The sequence below is a fragment of the Leptonychotes weddellii genome, chromosome 2 (genome assembly GCF_054177405.1).
Source record: "Leptonychotes weddellii isolate Sample4059 chromosome 2, ASM5417740v2, whole genome shotgun sequence".
Classification (NCBI taxonomy): domain Eukaryota; kingdom Metazoa; phylum Chordata; class Mammalia; order Carnivora; family Phocidae; genus Leptonychotes; species Leptonychotes weddellii.
In genome coordinates, this window is record NC_138370.1 from 142,082,166 (window position 1) to 142,099,027 (window position 16,862).

Consider the following 16,862-nt stretch of genomic DNA (forward strand, 5'->3'; position numbering starts at 1 on the left):
TTCCATTTTTGATGGCTGCATAATATTCCATCACCCCCCCCCCCATCTTCTGTTTCCATTCATCTGTCGATGGACATCTGGGCTCTTTCCATAGTTTGGCTGTTGTGAACATTGCTGCTATAAACATTGGGGTGCAGGTGCCCCTTCGGATCACTATGTTTGTATCTTTGGGGTAAATACCCAGTAGTGCAATTGCTGGGTCAGAAGGTAGCTCTATTTTCAACTTTTTGAGGAACCTCCATACTGTTTTCCAGGGTGGCTGCACCAGCTTGCATTCCCACCAACAGTGCAGAGGGTTCCCCTTTCTCCGCATCCTCGCCAACATATGTCATTTCCTGACTTGTTAATTTTAGCCACTCTGATCAGTGTAAGGTGGTATCTCATTGTGGTTTTTATAATTCTCTGATGCCAAGTGATGTTGAATATTTTTTAACTTGTCTCTTGGCCATTTGGATGCCTTCTTTGGAGAAATGTCTGTTCATGTCTTCTGCCCATTTCTTGGTTGGATTATTTATCCTTTGGGTGTTGAGTTTGTTAAGTTCTTTATAGATTTTGGATACTAGCCCTTTATCGGATAAGACATTTGCAAATATCTCCTACCATTCTGTCGGTTGCCTTTGGTTTTGTTGACTCATAGTCCTTACTTTTCTAAACCAAATGTCATCAGCTTTGAGCTCTCACCCATTTACCTGGCAGAAAATAAAATCTGTTATTATTTAAGCCCTTGTCCTCCCTTCCACAGAATCATACAAGAATCACAGGCTTACATTGTCCCAAGAACTTTGAGAGGGGGCCTAAACTTAGTCCTTGGACATTGACTTCATTCCCATTGTTGGTTCAAAGGACTGGAGGTAGAAAAATTCATATACACATCAAATATTGTCCATCATTTGTTGAGGGTTGCTGTGTTGGTCTACTTGGGCTGACACAAAAATACCACAGACTGGGTGGCTTAAACAATAGAATTATATTTTCTCACAGCTCTGGAAGCTGGAAGTTTAACATCAAGGTGACAGCTGGTTTGGTCTCTCCTGAGGCCTCTGTCTTTGGCTTATACATGGTCACCCTCTTGCTGTATCTTCACCTGGTCTATTCTTTGTGGACACATACTCCTGGTGTTTCCTTCTCTTCTTATAAGGACACCAGTCCTGGGACACCTGGGTGGCTCAGTCGGTTAAGAATCTGCCTTTGGCTCAAGTCATGATCTTGGGATCCTGGGATCTAGCCCCACATCGGGCTCCTTGCTCAGTGGGGAGCCTGCTTCTCCCTCTCCCTCTGCCTGCCACTCCCCCTGCTTGTACTTTCTCTTTCTCCCTGACAAATAAATAAATAAAATCTTAAAAAAAAAAAAAAAAAGACACCAGTCCTACTGGATTAAGACTGTACTTTTATGATTCATTACTTCCTTACAGGCCCAATCTCCAAATACAGTCACATTGGGAGTTAGGACTTCAACTTATGAATTTGGGGGGAGGGTGAGAAGACAAAATTCAGTCCATAACAGTTGTCCGTGAAGGGGTAACCAGAGCCACAGGGTAGAGAGCAAACTCATTAGTGTAAAGTGACTGGAAGTTCAGACTTGGATGAATTCAGAGGTAAGGAGGAAATGGTATGAACTGGGATTTCAGATTATTTTTGCTTTCACCTTCTTCCTTCTTAATTCAAAGCTGCAGGTTATCTCTCCATCTAAAATCCACCAGGTTAATCCTTTTCAATGGGCTAGAAACACAGCTGATCTTCACTTTCCTCCTGAGTGATGCTGTTTTTAAAGACACCTTTCCTTTCTCTCCTTCTCTTTCTTTTTCTTTCTTCCTTCCTTTCTTACTTTCTTTCTTTCTTTCTTTCTTCCTTCTTTCCTTTCTTTCTCTCTTTCTCTCTCTTTCTCTGTCTTTCCTGGGATGGGTATCTTAGGCTAGGGTGGGAATTCATCAGACCTAAGACAAAGATTTCAATGCAAATGGTTTGTTTACGAGGGGATTCCAGACAGCACTCATCAGGAAAGAGACAAGGAAGGGAAAGAAGCGGTATTAGTGAACAGATTACCACAGAGGGTAACTGGGTCTCAGTCCTATTGGGATCCACTGGGAACATGACTCAGAGTTGTCCCATCCAAGGGCAGGAAAACTGGTATGTATCCTCCAGTTCTCATTCATCACTGGGTGGTGGCAGCTCCCTGAGGATTAACTGCCCTGGCATTTCTGGCCTGCTCCCTATAGAGGAGCCAAGAGAAAGCTTTCCGGCAGAAGGTGCCTGAGAATGACCTTGTCCTTGTAGGGGAAAGGTGAATGCGCAGGGGATATATGAGGGACACTGACAGCTACTACAGTGGGGTGAGGTAGGGAAGGGAGACTAACAGCCATTAGTTTGGAAGAGGGATGAACTAAGTAATTAATAGCATGAGGAGAACTGGCCCAGAGAAAGATTTTGTTTTATTTTAATTTTTTTTTTTTTTAGATTGGAAGGAGGGGGAGGGGCAAAGGGAGAGGGAGAGAGAATCTTAAGCAGGCTCCAGGCCTAGTCTGTAGTCCAATGCAGGGCTCGATCTCACGACCCTGAGAACATGACCTGAGCAGAAATCAAGAGTTGGAAGCTTAACTGACTGAGCCACCCAGGCGCTCCTTATTTTTTAAAAATCAATAACTTATGCTGCAATATTAGCGGTATCTATCCGCATCTGCTTTATTATAGTTACTTTAAAAATATTCTATAATTCAGGGGTGCCTGGGTGGCTCAGTTGTTAAGCATCTGCCTTCGGCTCAGGTCATGATCCCGGGGTCCTGGGATCGAGCCCTTCATCGGGCTCCCTGCTCGGCGGGAAGCCTGCTTCTCCCTCTCCCACTCCCACTCCCCTCGCTTGTGTTCCCTCTCTCACTGTGTCTCTCTGTCAGATAAATAAATAAAATCTTAAAAAAAATTATATAATTCAAACTTCATATTAATTATAATGGTTCTTCTTTGTTAGGTTTAAATCAATGTAATTTTAACATGTATTTTTCCCCCTCCATGGCTTTTTCATTTTGCAGGCACTAGGTAATGTTGTATGCCAGGGTCTAAAACTTAAATGTCTGCAGAATTTGGTGGTAACATCCATGGATGAAGTGAACTGGGAGTAATAAAATGGACTCTATTTTTTGTTTAAGATTTTATTTATTTATTTGAAAGAGAGAGAGAGCACAACTACGGGGGAGAGGGAGAGGCAGAAGCAGACTCCTCGCTGAGCAGGCAGCCCAACATGGGGCTTGATCCCAGGACCCTGGGATCATGATCTGAGCGAAAGACAAATGCTTAACCATCTGAGCCACGCAGGCGCCCCTAAAATGGACTCTATTGAATAGAGAGTAGTGGGCATTGTGATAAATGTGCAACAATGCTCTGCCTGAAGGGGGCAGCAGCTACTGATCCTCAGCCACTGTTGCAGAGTAGGAATGAGGATGTGATTTCAAGGAAAGTTGAGAAGCCTGAATATGCCAAGTTGTTTGATTATTAACATGGTGCTTAAGATCATAGACTCTGCAGCCAGGGGGCCTGAAATTGAATCACATTCCTACCAATTATTAATTATGTAACTTTGGGCAAATTACTTATTCTCTGACCCTCAGGTTTTTCATCTCTTGAATGGGACTAATGACTGTCCTTACGTCAGAACCCAACACTTAAAACTAGAAATCGATGAGACTGCTTAACTCACACTCTAACTAAAGCCCATTATTCCTACTTCTCATCACATTTTCTTGAGGCATTGATGAAGGTGTTTGGCAAAGATTGGAACATTCCAACTGGCAGGCCAGACACGCCCTGATAGCGACAGAATGGCTTCGAAGAGCCTATCCCCTTCCCTGCCCATGATCACTGCTGAACACATAGCACTCCCCACCCATGATCATCTGCTCGCCACGTGTTCTCCTGCATGTACCCCTTGAACCTCTCCCTATAAAACTCTAGGTGCCCATCTTGCAGGCAGACAGGTTAGTTGTTAAGGCTTGAATCTGCCTCCTCTGGCTCCTGGCACCCTAAATACATTTCTCCCTTTCTCTTTCCCAAATCCTCTTGAGTTATTGGCTTCTCTTGGGACAAGTTTATCCAAATTTGTTTGGCAATAGTGTTGGCAAACCTAGCCAAAGCTATGCTTTCGCTTTGTCCAGTCCCCTAGGGATCCGAGCAGTAGGCAGCATCAGCACACCAGGGCTTACCTGTCTGTTGCTTGAGATCGGGAACATTTATATTGTTGGGATGGTGGGAAGATTAAATGGATCAAGTGCTTAGAACCATACTTAGGATTAAATACTCAGTAATTGTGGGCTACTGTCATTATCAGCTGTTAATTAAGATTTTAATCCACCTTTTAATTTTGAGTTAATTATAGATTCACATGTAGTTATAAGACAAAACTATAGAGAAATCTCCTATTTCCCAGTTTCCCCCAATGGTAACAGCTTGAAAAAACTATAATACAATATCACAAAGCAGAATTTTTTTTTTTTAAGATTTTTAAATTTATTTATTTGACAGAGAGCGCAAAAGCAGGGGGAGTGGCAGGCAGAGGCAGAGGGAGAAGCAGGTTTCCTGCTGGGCAGAGAGCCTGATGTGGGACTCCATCCCAGGACCCTGGGATCATGACCTGAGCCAAAGGTCTTAACCAACTGAGCCACATAGGAGCCCCTACAAGCGGGATTCTGATGCTGATACAGTCAGGTTGACATTTCCATCTCCATGAAGATCCCTAGTATTGCCCTTTTATAGCCATACCCATGTTGTTCTGCCTCCATTCCCTTCTTAATACCTAGTAACCACTAATCTCTTCTCCATTTCTATAACTTTGTTATTTCTAGAATGTTATATAAATGGAATCATATAGTATGTAACCATTTTTATTGGCTCTTTTCCCTCAGTATAATTCTCTGGAGATTTATGCAGATTGTTGGGTGTGTCAAATGAGTGCATAATTTGTTTCTTTTTGTTGCTGAGTAGTTGGTATAATATACTACAGTTTAACTGTTCACCCATTGAAGGACATATGGGTTTTCCCAGGTTTTGACTATTATAAAGAAAACTACTATAAACTTTGAATATAGGTTTTTGTGTGAACTTAAGCTTTTGTTTCTCCAGGACAAATGCCTAAGTACAATTGCTGGGTCATATGATAGTTATATGTTTGGTTTTTAAAGAAACTGCCAAACCATTTTCCTGAGTAGCTGTATCATTTTACATTCCCACCAGCAATGTATGAATGATCAAATTTCTCTACATCCTTACTTGCATTTGATGTTGTCAGTATGTTTTATTTCAGCCATTCTGATAGTTGTTTAGTGTTACCTCATTATAATTTTAATTTGCACTTACCAAGCATTTAATCATGTTGAAGATCTTTTCACGTATTAATTTGCTTATCTGTATGTGCTCTTTGGTGAAATGTAGCTTCATGTCTTTTGCCCATTTTTCTAATTGGATTGTTTGGTTTTTTGCTGTTGAGTTTTTAGAGATCTGTATATAGCCTAGATACTAGTCTTTATCAGATATACAGTTGGCACATATTTTCTCCCAGTATATAGCTTGTCTTTTCATCCTCTTAACAGGGACTTTCACAAAGCCAAAGTTTTATTTAATTGAGATATAATTCGCATAACCTAAAATTCACCATTTTAAAGTGTAGACTTCAGGGACGCCTGGGTAGCTCAGTTGGTCAAGTGTCTGCCTTCGGCTCACGTCATGATCCCGGGGTCCCGGGATCGAGTAGTCCCACGTTGGGCTCCCTACTCAGCAGGGAGCCTGCTTCTCCCTCTCTCTCTGCTCCTCCCCCTGCTCATGTGTGTGCGCTCTCAAATAAATAAATGAAATCTTTAAAAAAAAAAGTGTAGACTTCAGGTTTTTAAAAAAATTTTATATACTATGTTTTATCACCATCACAACCACCTAATTCCCCAACATTTCCATCACCCCCAAAAGAAACTCTATACCTATTAGCAGTTTGTCCTAAATTCCCTCCCTACCTCTATCTCCTGGCAACCAGTAACCTACTTTCTGTCTCTATGGATTTTCCTATGCTGGACATTTCATATAAATGAAATGAGTGCAGCATGTGGCCTTTTGTGTCTGACTTCTTTCACTTAGCATGTTTTCAAGGTCCATCATGTTGTAGCATGTATCAATACTTCACTTCTTTTAATGGTGGAATAATATTCCACTGTATATGTATGTCAACTGATGGAAATTTTGGTAGTCTTCACTTTTTGGCTATTTGAATAATGTTGCTTTGAACATTTGTAGACAAGTATTTAAGTACCTGTTCTCAGTTCTTTGGGGGTATATACCTAGGAGTGGAACTGCTGGGTCATAATTATGTGTTTAACTTTTTGAGGAACTGCAAAATGTTTTCCACAGTGCAAGTTTTTGTCTCTGTTTTTTTCAAATACTGAAGCAGTCTTGCATTTCTGCAACAAACCCCATTTGTTCATAGTATGTAATTCTTTTTAACTGAGTTCTATTTGCTATTTTGTTAAAATATTTATGTCTATATTCATGAGGGATAATGGTCTGCGGTTTTCCTTTTTGGTATTGTTTTTCTCTGGTTTTGGCATTAGGGTAATACTAGCTTTAAAAATGAATAGGGAGGGGCGCCTGGGTGGCTCAGTTGGTTAAGCGACTGCCTTCGGCTCAGGTCATGATCCTGGAGTCCCGGGATCGAGTCCCGCATCGGGCTCCCTGCTCAGCAGGGAGTCTGCTTCTCCCTCTGACCCTCCCCCCTCTTGTGCTCTCTCTCATTCCCTCTCTCAAATAAATAAATAAAATCTTTAAAAAAAAAAGAATAGGGAATTGTCCTTTCTTCTTCTATTTTCTGGTAGAGATTGTGAAGAATTAGTGTTTATTCTTTAAGCATTAGAATTTTCCAGCAAAACCATTGGTCTGAAGATTTCTATTTGGGGAATTTTAAAATTACATCTTCAATCCTTAATCGTTATAGGTTTTCCCACTTATTTTATATTAGGTGAGTTGTAGTAATTTGTACTTTTTAATCGTTGGTCTATTTCATCTAAATTGTCAAATTTATGTTTGTCGAAAAACATCTGTAATTATGTAATGGTGATGGAAGTTAATTAGACTTTTTGTGGTGATCATTTCACAATATATACGAATATCGAGTCATTATGTTGTATACCTGAAACCAATCTAATGTTATATGGCAATTATATTTCTTTTTTTTTTTTTTTTAAAGATTTTATTTATTTATTTGAGAGAGAGAGAGCATGAGACGGGGGAGGGTCCGAGGGAGAAGCAGACTCCCTGCTGAGCAGGGAGGGCAATTATATTTCAATTAAAAAATTATATGTATAGAGTTGTTTGTAATATTCCTTTATCATCTTTTTGATGTTGGAGTGGTCTGTAACAATACTCCTGTTTCATTCCTGATATTGGTATCTTGGGTCTTCTTTCTTTTTATCTTTGTGTCTTCCTAGGTGTTTATCAATTTTATTCATCTTTCTAAAGAACCAGCTTTTTCATTGATTTTCTCTGTTTTTTGGTTTTCAATTGCATTGATTTCTGCTTTTAGTTTTGTTTCCTTTTGTTTGCTTTGGATTTATATTGCTCTTCCTTTTCTCAGTTTCTAAAAGGGGAGCATAGATAATTGATTTGAGCATAGATTATTTGTTTGAGAGATACTGATTATTGATTTGAGAATTCTCTTTTCTACTGTATGCATTTATTGCTATAAATTTATCTCTCAATACTGTTAGCTGTGTCCCACAAATTTTGATGTTATTCCACTTAGTTTATTTTTTTTATTTTCCCTTATGATTTCCTCTTTGATACATGAATTCTTCATAAATACAATGTTTAGTTTCCAAGCATTGGTTTGGAGATTTGCCTGGTATCTTTCTGACATTGATTTCTGATTTAATTTTATTTTGATCAGAGAACATATTCTGTATGAATTCTATTATTTTAAATTTGCTGGAGTTTGTTTTATGGCCCAGGATATGATCTATCTTGGTATATATTCCATGTGTATTCCACTATTGGGTAGAGTATCCTCCAAGTGTCAATTAGATTCTCTCAGCTCATGGTATTGTTGGGAGTTTTTCTATATCCTTGCTAGCTTTCTACTTGTTCTATTAACTGTTGAGAAAGTGATATCTTTACAATTCTATTTCACTATAAATACAGTAATTTTGAGTATATATCTCCTTGTATAGCTTCTTTAGTCAGTGCTCTAGGTTTGACAACTTCTATAGGTGCCATCATGTTATCAGTGTGAAGAAAATGTAGAAACTTTAGCTCCCCTTACAAACATGTATCCTCTTTTATTTGCAATTGTCCTAAATACTTCTTTCATATACTTTTAGAACCACTTGGATAATGTTATCATCTTTGCTTCAACTATCCATTGTAATTTAGAAAAAGGAAGAGAAGAGGGAAAGTCTATTGCACTTACCAATATTTTTACTTACTGTGCTCTCTCTTCACTGATGGAATAATTCCAAGATTCCTTTTTTTCCCCAATTCCATTCTGTTTGGAGAACTTCCGTTAGCCATTCTTTTAGGGTAGGTTGGCTGATGACAAATTATCTTAATTTGTTGTCTTAATTGACTTGGTTTCTCCTTCATTTTTGAAGAATATTTTTGCTGGGTATAGGATTGTGGGCTGGCTGGCCATTATTTTACTTTAGCACTCAAAACTGTTGTGCTACTTCCTTCTGCGTGGTTTCTGAATTCGAACTGTATTCCTTCCATAGGTAAGATGTTATGACTCTCCCACTGTTTTTAAGATTTTTTTCTCTGTCTTTCAAGAAGTTTGACTACAACGTGTCTTAGTGTGGATTTCTTTGCCTTTATCCTGCATGAAATTTGCTTAACTTCTTGATCTGTAGGTTTACAGATTTTGTAAAATACGGAGTTTTCAGCTATTATTTTTTGAGTCCTTTTCCAGCCCTGTTCTTTCTCCTCTTCTAATACTCTGAAGACACAAATGGAAGATCCTTTGTTATATTCCCATAGGATTTTTCATGGATTCGCTTTGTTTTGTTCCTGTTTGTTCAGATTGAGTAACTTCTATTGCTCTTTCCAGTTCACTAATTTCCTATGGCTCAGGCATTCTGCTGAAGCCCATCCTTGGGCTTTTATAACCCCGTCCTTGGGGTTATAAAATTTTAGTTTTTGTATTTTCAGTTCTAAAATTCTCACTTGGTTAACTTTTAGGTCTTCTACTTTTTTACTGAGACTTTCTATTTCTTTGCTGAGATTTTCTATTTTTTTAAAAATCTGTTTCAAAGGTGTTTGTAACTGCTCGTTGAATCAGTTTAATGATGGTTGCTTTAAAATCTTTGTCACCTAATTCTAACTTCTCTGTGATCTTGGTGTTGCTGTCTCTTCATTACCTTTTTTTTTCATTCAATTTGAGATCTTGTTTCTTGATATAGCAAGTTATTTTTGATTGAAACCAGGACATTTGGGGAATTACGTTATGAAGATTCTTGATTGTATTTAATCCTTGTTTTAACTGACTTCTTCTCACACTACTTTGGCAGAGGAAGGTGGGGGGCAATGTCTCCACCATCTACCAGTTGGAGTTAGAAGTTCAGGTTTCCCACTTTGCCTCCATTGACAATCAAGGGAGGTGCTCCCTATTCCTGCTGGTGGGGTTGGGAGTTCCAGCTCTTTCCCAGGTTTTCAGTGATGCCTCCCTGGCTGAGGGGGATAGGAATTTCCTGGGACTGCTTCCTACGTGACCTCCAATGACATTACAGTGTGGGTATGTGTGTGGCCTCAATAATTGGTTTTATATTCTTGTTTGAATTTATTGTATAAATCTATTTTGGTTTTAAATATGTATAAAATGCTATAAACTTAAGTAATACATAACTAGTTTTATATTTATATATAGTTAACTGACTAAGGATGAAAATGTTTTGTTTAAAAGGGCTTTATACTCTTGGTTTTGGCTCCGGTCGAGATCTCAGAGTCATGAGATTGAGCTCTGCGCTGGGCTCTGCACTCAGAACAGTCTGAGTTTTTCTCTCTCCCTCTCCCTCTGCCCTGCCTGCTCATGTTCTCTCTCTCTCTTTTTCTCTAAAATCAATCAATCAATCAATCTTTTTTTTTTTTTTTCTTAAAGGGCTTTATACCTTACACCACTTTGAGAAACACTGATATGGGTGACTATAAGGCCTGATGCCCAAATCATGAGTCTCTGGAGATATTCATATTTCTGTCTAGGTTCTCTCACCCATATGAAAAGACAGAAGGAGCTGGGGCCCTGACACTATGGACATCATGTCAGTCTGACGTAGACAGCTTATAGATAAGAAAAAATAAACTCTTATTAAGGGCTCTATTAGTTTCCTATTGCTGTTGGAACATAGTACCACAAACTTACTGGCTTACAACAACACAAATGTGTTCTTTTACTGTTTTGCAGGTCAGAAGTCCAAAATCAGTTTCACTGGGCTAACATCCAGTTGTCAGCAGGGCTGGTTGCCTCTGGAGGCTTCAGGGCAGAATCTGTTTCCTTGCCTTTGCCAGCTTCTAGAAGCTGCCACAGTGTAGCATCTTCAAATCTCTTTCTTGCTCTCTGTCTGTCCTCTGCTTCTCTTATCACCTCTCCTTCTCTGACTCTGAAGCTCCTGCCTCCCTCTTGCAGGACCCTTGTGATTACACGGGGCTCACCTGGATAGTCCATGATAATCTCCCCATCTCAAGATCCTTCACCTACTTACATCTACAAAGTCTTTTTATCATATAAGTTAACATATTCCTGGTTCCAGGGATTTAATAGTTGGACATCTTTGGGGACCATTATTTACCTACCAAGAGGGGATGTTAACTTGCAACTAAATCAGATTTTATTTTATTTTATTTTTTTTAAAGATTTTATTTATTTATTTGACAGAGAGAGACACAGCAAGAGAGGGAACACAAGCAGGGGGAGTGGGAGAGGGAGAAGCAGGTTCCCCGCAGAGCAGGGAGCCTGATGTGGGACTTGATCCCAGGACCCTGGGATCATGACCCGAGCTGAAGGCAGTCTCCCAACCAACTGAGCCACCCAGGCGCCCTAAATCAGATTTTAAATGACTAACCTTTTCACTAGAAGGTAAGCTCCACCATAATGGGGATTTTTTTTCAGGATTGTTCATCAGTGTTTTCGGTTTTCTGCTAATGCAGTGATGGTCACATTTTCATGACTGTCACTGTTGAAAAGGCAGCTTCAAAAAGTCCTGGGTGTAGAGCATCCTAGGCAGAAGGAACAGCAAGTACAAGTACAACATCAGGCCAGAATATACTTTTTATTCATAGTAATAATAATGAATATAACATCTGTTGTGACATACCTCATTTTATCTCAATTCTCATAAACTATCAAGTTGTTGATATATTGCACTCATTTGAAACACTATTTATATCCTAATCCAAAACATAAACTGGTCAAACCCAGAGGGTTTCACTCAGTAGGTTTCTCACCTTTGTATCTCTCTCTTCTGAGTGTAATCTGGTTTTACCTCTGTGCCTTCTTTTCTGACTTTTGCAATTTAAAAAGTTTTTGATTACTATTAAATCAACATAAAAACATTATACAAGGAGATATTAAAAAACAAAACAAAACATGGGGCACCTGGGTGGCTCAGTTGGTTAACTGTCTGTTGATTTGGGCTCAGGTCATGATCTCAGGGTCCTGAGAGCAAGCCCTGCATCAGGCTCTGCGCTCAACAAGGAGTTGGCTTGAGATTTTCTCTCTCTTCCTCTGCCCCTCCTCCTCCTCATGGGGCAAAGAAAGAGGGCAGGCAGGCATGCTCTCTAAAATAAATAAATAAATCTTGGGGCGCCTGGGTGGCTCAGTCGTTAAGCATCTGCCTTTGGCTCAGGTCATGGTCCCAGGGTCCTGGGATCGAGCCCCGCATCGGGCTCCCTGCTCAGCCAGAAGCCTGCTTCTCCCTCCCCCGCTCCCCCTACTTGTGTTCCCTCCCTCACTGTGTCTCTCTCTGTCAAATAAATAAATAAAATCTTTAAAAAAAAAAAAATCTTAAAAAAAATAAACACACAACAAAACCCATGATCTACGATTCAAACATGATTTTCTCTGCCAGATTTGAGTTGGTAAATGTGCAAACTCTAGAGTCATACTGCTTTATATTTACATCCTAGCTTTGCCACTCACTAACAGTGTGACTTTGGGCAAATTACTCAGATCTTCTCGGTTTCAGTTTCCTTATTAGTAAAACAAAAATAACAACTGTACCTTCCTCACACAGCTGTTGTGAAAATTAGATGAATTAAACTAATGTACTGGAAACAGAGGCTGGTACATAGCAACCCCCTCAATAACTACTAATCACTATTCTTATTTTCAACCCAACAATTTTCTTCCCACACGATTTATATTCAGTTGCAATCACAGGATACATAAAGCATTGTGTTCTACTTTTTTCACTCAATGTTCATGTTTTTCTCTACATTCCTATTTTATTAACCTATATATTATTTTTAGTGACAGCCTGACATTCCATGCTATTGATAAGTTTTGCTTAAATATTTCCTTGTTATTGAGCATTTGATTATTATATTATTATTAGTGATGATCTTATAAACATACTTTATATCTGATGCTTTTTCTTTCTTTTGAATGATTTATTTAGCAACTGTTCCTGGAATATAATTCTTGATTTTATGTCCAACATTTAAAAGTCCTTCCTACAGGGGGCGCCTGGCTGGCTCAGTGGGTAGAGTGTACAACTTTTGATTTCAGGGTTGTGAGTTCAAGCCCCATGATGGATGTGGTGCATACTTTAAAAAAGCAAATAAACAAAAAACCTCTTCCTTTCCTTCTGTGTAGTTCCAAAGAAGCAACTACTTTCAGTACGTGATGGAAAGAGAAGCAGATATATCATACCACCACAGTGAAGTCATTTTCTCTTAGGAACAGACTGTTGATAAAAGACTGATAAGGTCTATACTATTTTCATCACTGTCATCATTCATTCATTGAACAAACATGTAGTATTCAGGCAGGATGGGTCAGGTCTTTTTTGAGTAGGAAGGAAGTTATAAAAGAAAGCCAGAGATTAAAAAAAAAAGTGTGATGAGCTCTAAATACAAACATCATTTTATTTATAAACCTCCCATGTTGATTCCGTGTGTCTTTTAATGCACAATGTGGGATCTATGTGCAAGTTAAAAAGAAGCATTTTCTTCTCTCAAGGAACTAGCGTTATGTCAACCTGATACTGCCCATCTAAACATACGAATTTTATAGAAGCCATGGGGATATCTTGTAAGAAGGGAGTCCCTGTCTCCGAGAAGTCTACATAAATGCCTTTTTTCCTGTGCCTCAATATTATTTTAAAATAAAGAAGACAGTAATAATATAGTTGAAATTTTCTCTTTGAAGGCAGAAGGAGAAATCGTTTTAAGTCGAGCATGACCACATTCCTTCTTTTGATGAGGACCCAGTGTAAAAACTGAGTTATATAGGCCTAAACTGTATTCTGTTTTCTATTAAAGATACTGAACTTTTCACATAAGAAATAATAAAGATTAAATGGTTTTTTTTAGACCACCACATCCTGAGTTCAGTTTTACACCTTTTCATCTGTGTAGCTGAAGTTCTATAAAAAAGTCTCTCTTGCTATCTTTATCTCTGTCCCTCTTCTTATCAACACTCTGCTGAAAACAATTGCCAGTACTCTATGCTACATGCTTTGGGGATGATACACCTGCAGCAACCACCTACCTACATTGATAACGTAATGAATGTCTTCTTTAGGACACAGTATAACATTATGGAAACTACCTCAATTATCACTGATAATGAATTCTGTTATCTAGGTATTTTGTTTACAGATCAGTTCTCTCTGGTTTTCTTGAGAACTAAGAGGGATAATATAGATATTTTCCTCTCTTTTAGTTTTAAAACTTTACAAAGGGGTAATATGAGGGTTTGGGTTTGCCGCCTTTTCAGTCAGACTTCATCAACTTTGAGAACCTCATTTCCATTAAGCTAGAAATTGGAGCCACCAGAGTCACCCAACAAGCACAGGCAAAGTGAATTGGAAATCGGTTCTTTTAACCACCATAGTATCAGTTAACCCTTTAAGACAGTGGCTCTCCTACCTTTTTGGAATCAGCCGATTTGATGGAAGTGTTAAGTCCTCTCACTTATGTATATGAGCATTTTTCTTTTTTTTGATTAATTTTATTTTATTATGTTATGTTAATCACTATACATTACATCATTAGTTTTTGATGTGGTGTTCCATGATTCATTGTTTGCGTATAACACCCAGTGATGAGCGTTTTTCTTGGGAGAAAACCAACTTTATTACCACAATAAATAATTATAACTTTCTACATACACACACTTTTTTTTTTGGCATATAATTTCACTTCTGCTCCCTCAAAGAACACCTGCCCTGAGGGAAATCATGTCAACCGGTCAACAGTAGTTTCTGAATGGGATAAGAGGCAAGGAGAGATGGGGGCCGGGAAGAGACAGTAGATGACAAAAGAGAATTTTACTAGATTCATTTTGAGTACGGGTCATTATCCTCAAGGCCCCCCCAACAGAGTGTGAGAAGATCTGGCATCAGAAGGCCTTGGTTCAATTCTGTGCCATCTTCCCATCCACCATCCCCCCCTTTTCCTACCTAATGACTTAGGCAAGTCATTAGACTTCCCAACCCTTAGGGTCCGCCCCGCCTCTGTAAAATGGAACCTTGTCAGACTTCTCAGGGTTACTGCATGGTCAAAGGAGAGATAATGTATGTTGTAAAGTCCCGAACAAGCATGAACTATAATAATTATTAATGGACTTGCCATTCCCTTAGCTTCATCTTCAGGTTGTCCTCTCATTAAGTGCTCAAGCTCCACTGTCACCTTCTCAGAGAAGTGTCCAGGATCCCTCGGTGTAAAGCAGCCTCCCTCCCCCCATCACACTCAAAGCCACCACGCTGCTTTCTTATAGTCCAGACACTTCTCACACGTGCAGTGGTTTCATTTTGTACTTGCTTACTGTCTTTCTCCCCAGACTAGAATAAAAGCTCTTTGAGGCCAGAGCCCTTGTCTTGTTTTCCCCAGGCCTGTAAAGAGTTCACCGCATACGGTGGACACGCAGATTCTGGTGAGTCAGGATAGCAGTGGCTTAGAGGGCCGACCGACTCCAGGGGAGGACTACCTGGATTGAAATCCCAGCTTTTCAATTCACTAAGTCGGGTGACATTAGTTAGATTGGTTATTTAACTTCTCTGTGCCTCACTTTCACCACAGGTAAAATGGGGGTTTCTGATATAACGTATACTTTGTATAAATGTTAACACCTGTAAAGTTCCGAAACAGTGCCTGGCACATAGTAAGTCTTACACAAGTGCTGTTTTCTACTCTTCCGTGAGTGAAGTGTTAATACATTAATAGCGAATGCACGTGACCCTGTAAGTGTACCAGATATGCTCCGATGCCTCAGGTTTGACAGAAAAAGACTTACTCTTTTCATAAAACTCTTGTTTCGCTCCACTGCACCGTGTCATCCCGCCTGACCCGCCACCGCTCAGCGGAAGGGGAGGTGCGGCCCCTAATTCCGACAGAGTGCCCAGTCACCCACAGGTGGCACTGCTCGGGGTTCTCCCGGCCCAGGGATGTCCCAGACCTCGCGGGGCGGTTCTCCTGGGGTAGGAAGCCTGGGCCTAGGGAGTCCCAGCCCCGCGTTCGGGAACCCAAGGGACGCTCCTGCGACTTACCTGAAACTCCAGCTGGGTGGCGGCAGCCGGGACGCGCGTGCAACCCCCACGGCAGCGCTCGTGGGAACGGGTTGCTGCGGGCAGAAGCGAGCGGGGGCGGAGCGAGTGGGGCGGGGCGGGCCGGGGCGGCCGGGGGCGGGGCCTGCGGGCTCCAGGCTTCCAACTCGGCGGTGCCCGCGGGACTTCACACTGTCCGCGGCTCCGCGCACCCTGCGCGCTCCAGCCAGGTAAGGATGCCGCGGGTCGGCAGGGGCGGCCCCGGGACTGCGGGAATCCGGGCAGGAAAGGGTCAGGACGGCGCGAGGCGAGAGGTGGCTCTCGCAAGCCCAGAGACAGACCCTCCTGGAATGAGGAAGATTTTCTCCCCAACGCGGCGCGGTGAGCGCGGGCGCGCGACGGCAGGTGAGGGACCCGGTCCATTCCGGTCCAGGAAGAAGGGACAGGTGAGCGCTCCCGCGTAGCTGCGGCTTCCCGGCTGCCGCCGCCTCTCCGCCTCTCGAGTTCAGGCGCTGGCCTCTCCCGAGGAGCACCCGCCTCCTTTCCCTTTGGGTCCCGGGGCTGAAGCCGCCCCGCGCCAGGCTCAGCGTTGCGTTCACTTCCCAGCGGTGCGGCCAGGTTGGTTCCTCCAGTCTGATTGGGCGGCAGCGCAGGCTCGATTGAAAGTTGGCACAATCGACAGAGACATTCCACAGTTATACGTGTCCGAGTGCCTCACCCCACCAACTTCACATTTTTTTTTTTTTTTTAAATCTGGGAAATAGTCTGAATCTTGAAAACAGAGGTTCGGTGAATACATGTATTAGAAAAACTAGACCTTGATCCGGTGTGTGCACTTTTCCTTGGATCCTAAATTTGCTTTTGATCTTTTCCCCCCAATGGAAGAATAATAATACATTTCTGTGTACCAGGTTCGGAAACAGTCTCATCTATTGCCATTCTTTGGAAACTGGAATACTTGATTAGAAGGGTTGGGAACAACAGGATGGGCCGGTGGCTAAGTGGGTTTGAAGGTTATCCAAAATACTCAAGTGTTTTGAGCATATACCCTGTATTTTTCCAGTGAGTGCCCATTTTCCTTTTAGGAAATTCCAAGAATTTACCCTCTTTGAGATGATTCTCCCCTAAAGAGCTGAGGAGGAAGAAACA

At 41.0% G+C, this 16,862-nt stretch overlaps 1 protein-coding gene and 1 long non-coding RNA gene across 2 annotated transcripts in view; one reads left to right on the forward strand and one right to left on the reverse strand.

Moving 5' to 3' along the window:
* Positions 1 to 15,814, reverse strand: part of LOC115943498 (uncharacterized) — a 26,213-nt gene extending 10,399 nt beyond the window's left edge. The window contains exons 1-2 of the long non-coding RNA XR_004078065.2: positions 15,717 to 15,814; positions 11,070 to 11,223 (exon numbers count right to left, since the gene is read on the reverse strand). This is a non-coding gene — a long non-coding RNA (uncharacterized LOC115943498). The remainder of the gene's footprint in view (positions 1 to 11,069; positions 11,224 to 15,716) is intronic.
* Positions 15,815 to 15,846: 32 nt separating this feature from the next.
* The window catches only part of TEC (tec protein tyrosine kinase), a 113,610-nt gene continuing 112,594 nt past the window's right edge, over positions 15,847 to 16,862 (forward strand). Inside the window, exon 1 of the mRNA XM_081813162.1 lies at positions 15,847 to 15,943. The gene's annotated coding sequence lies outside the window, so the exon portion shown is untranslated. The remainder of the gene's footprint in view (positions 15,944 to 16,862) is intronic.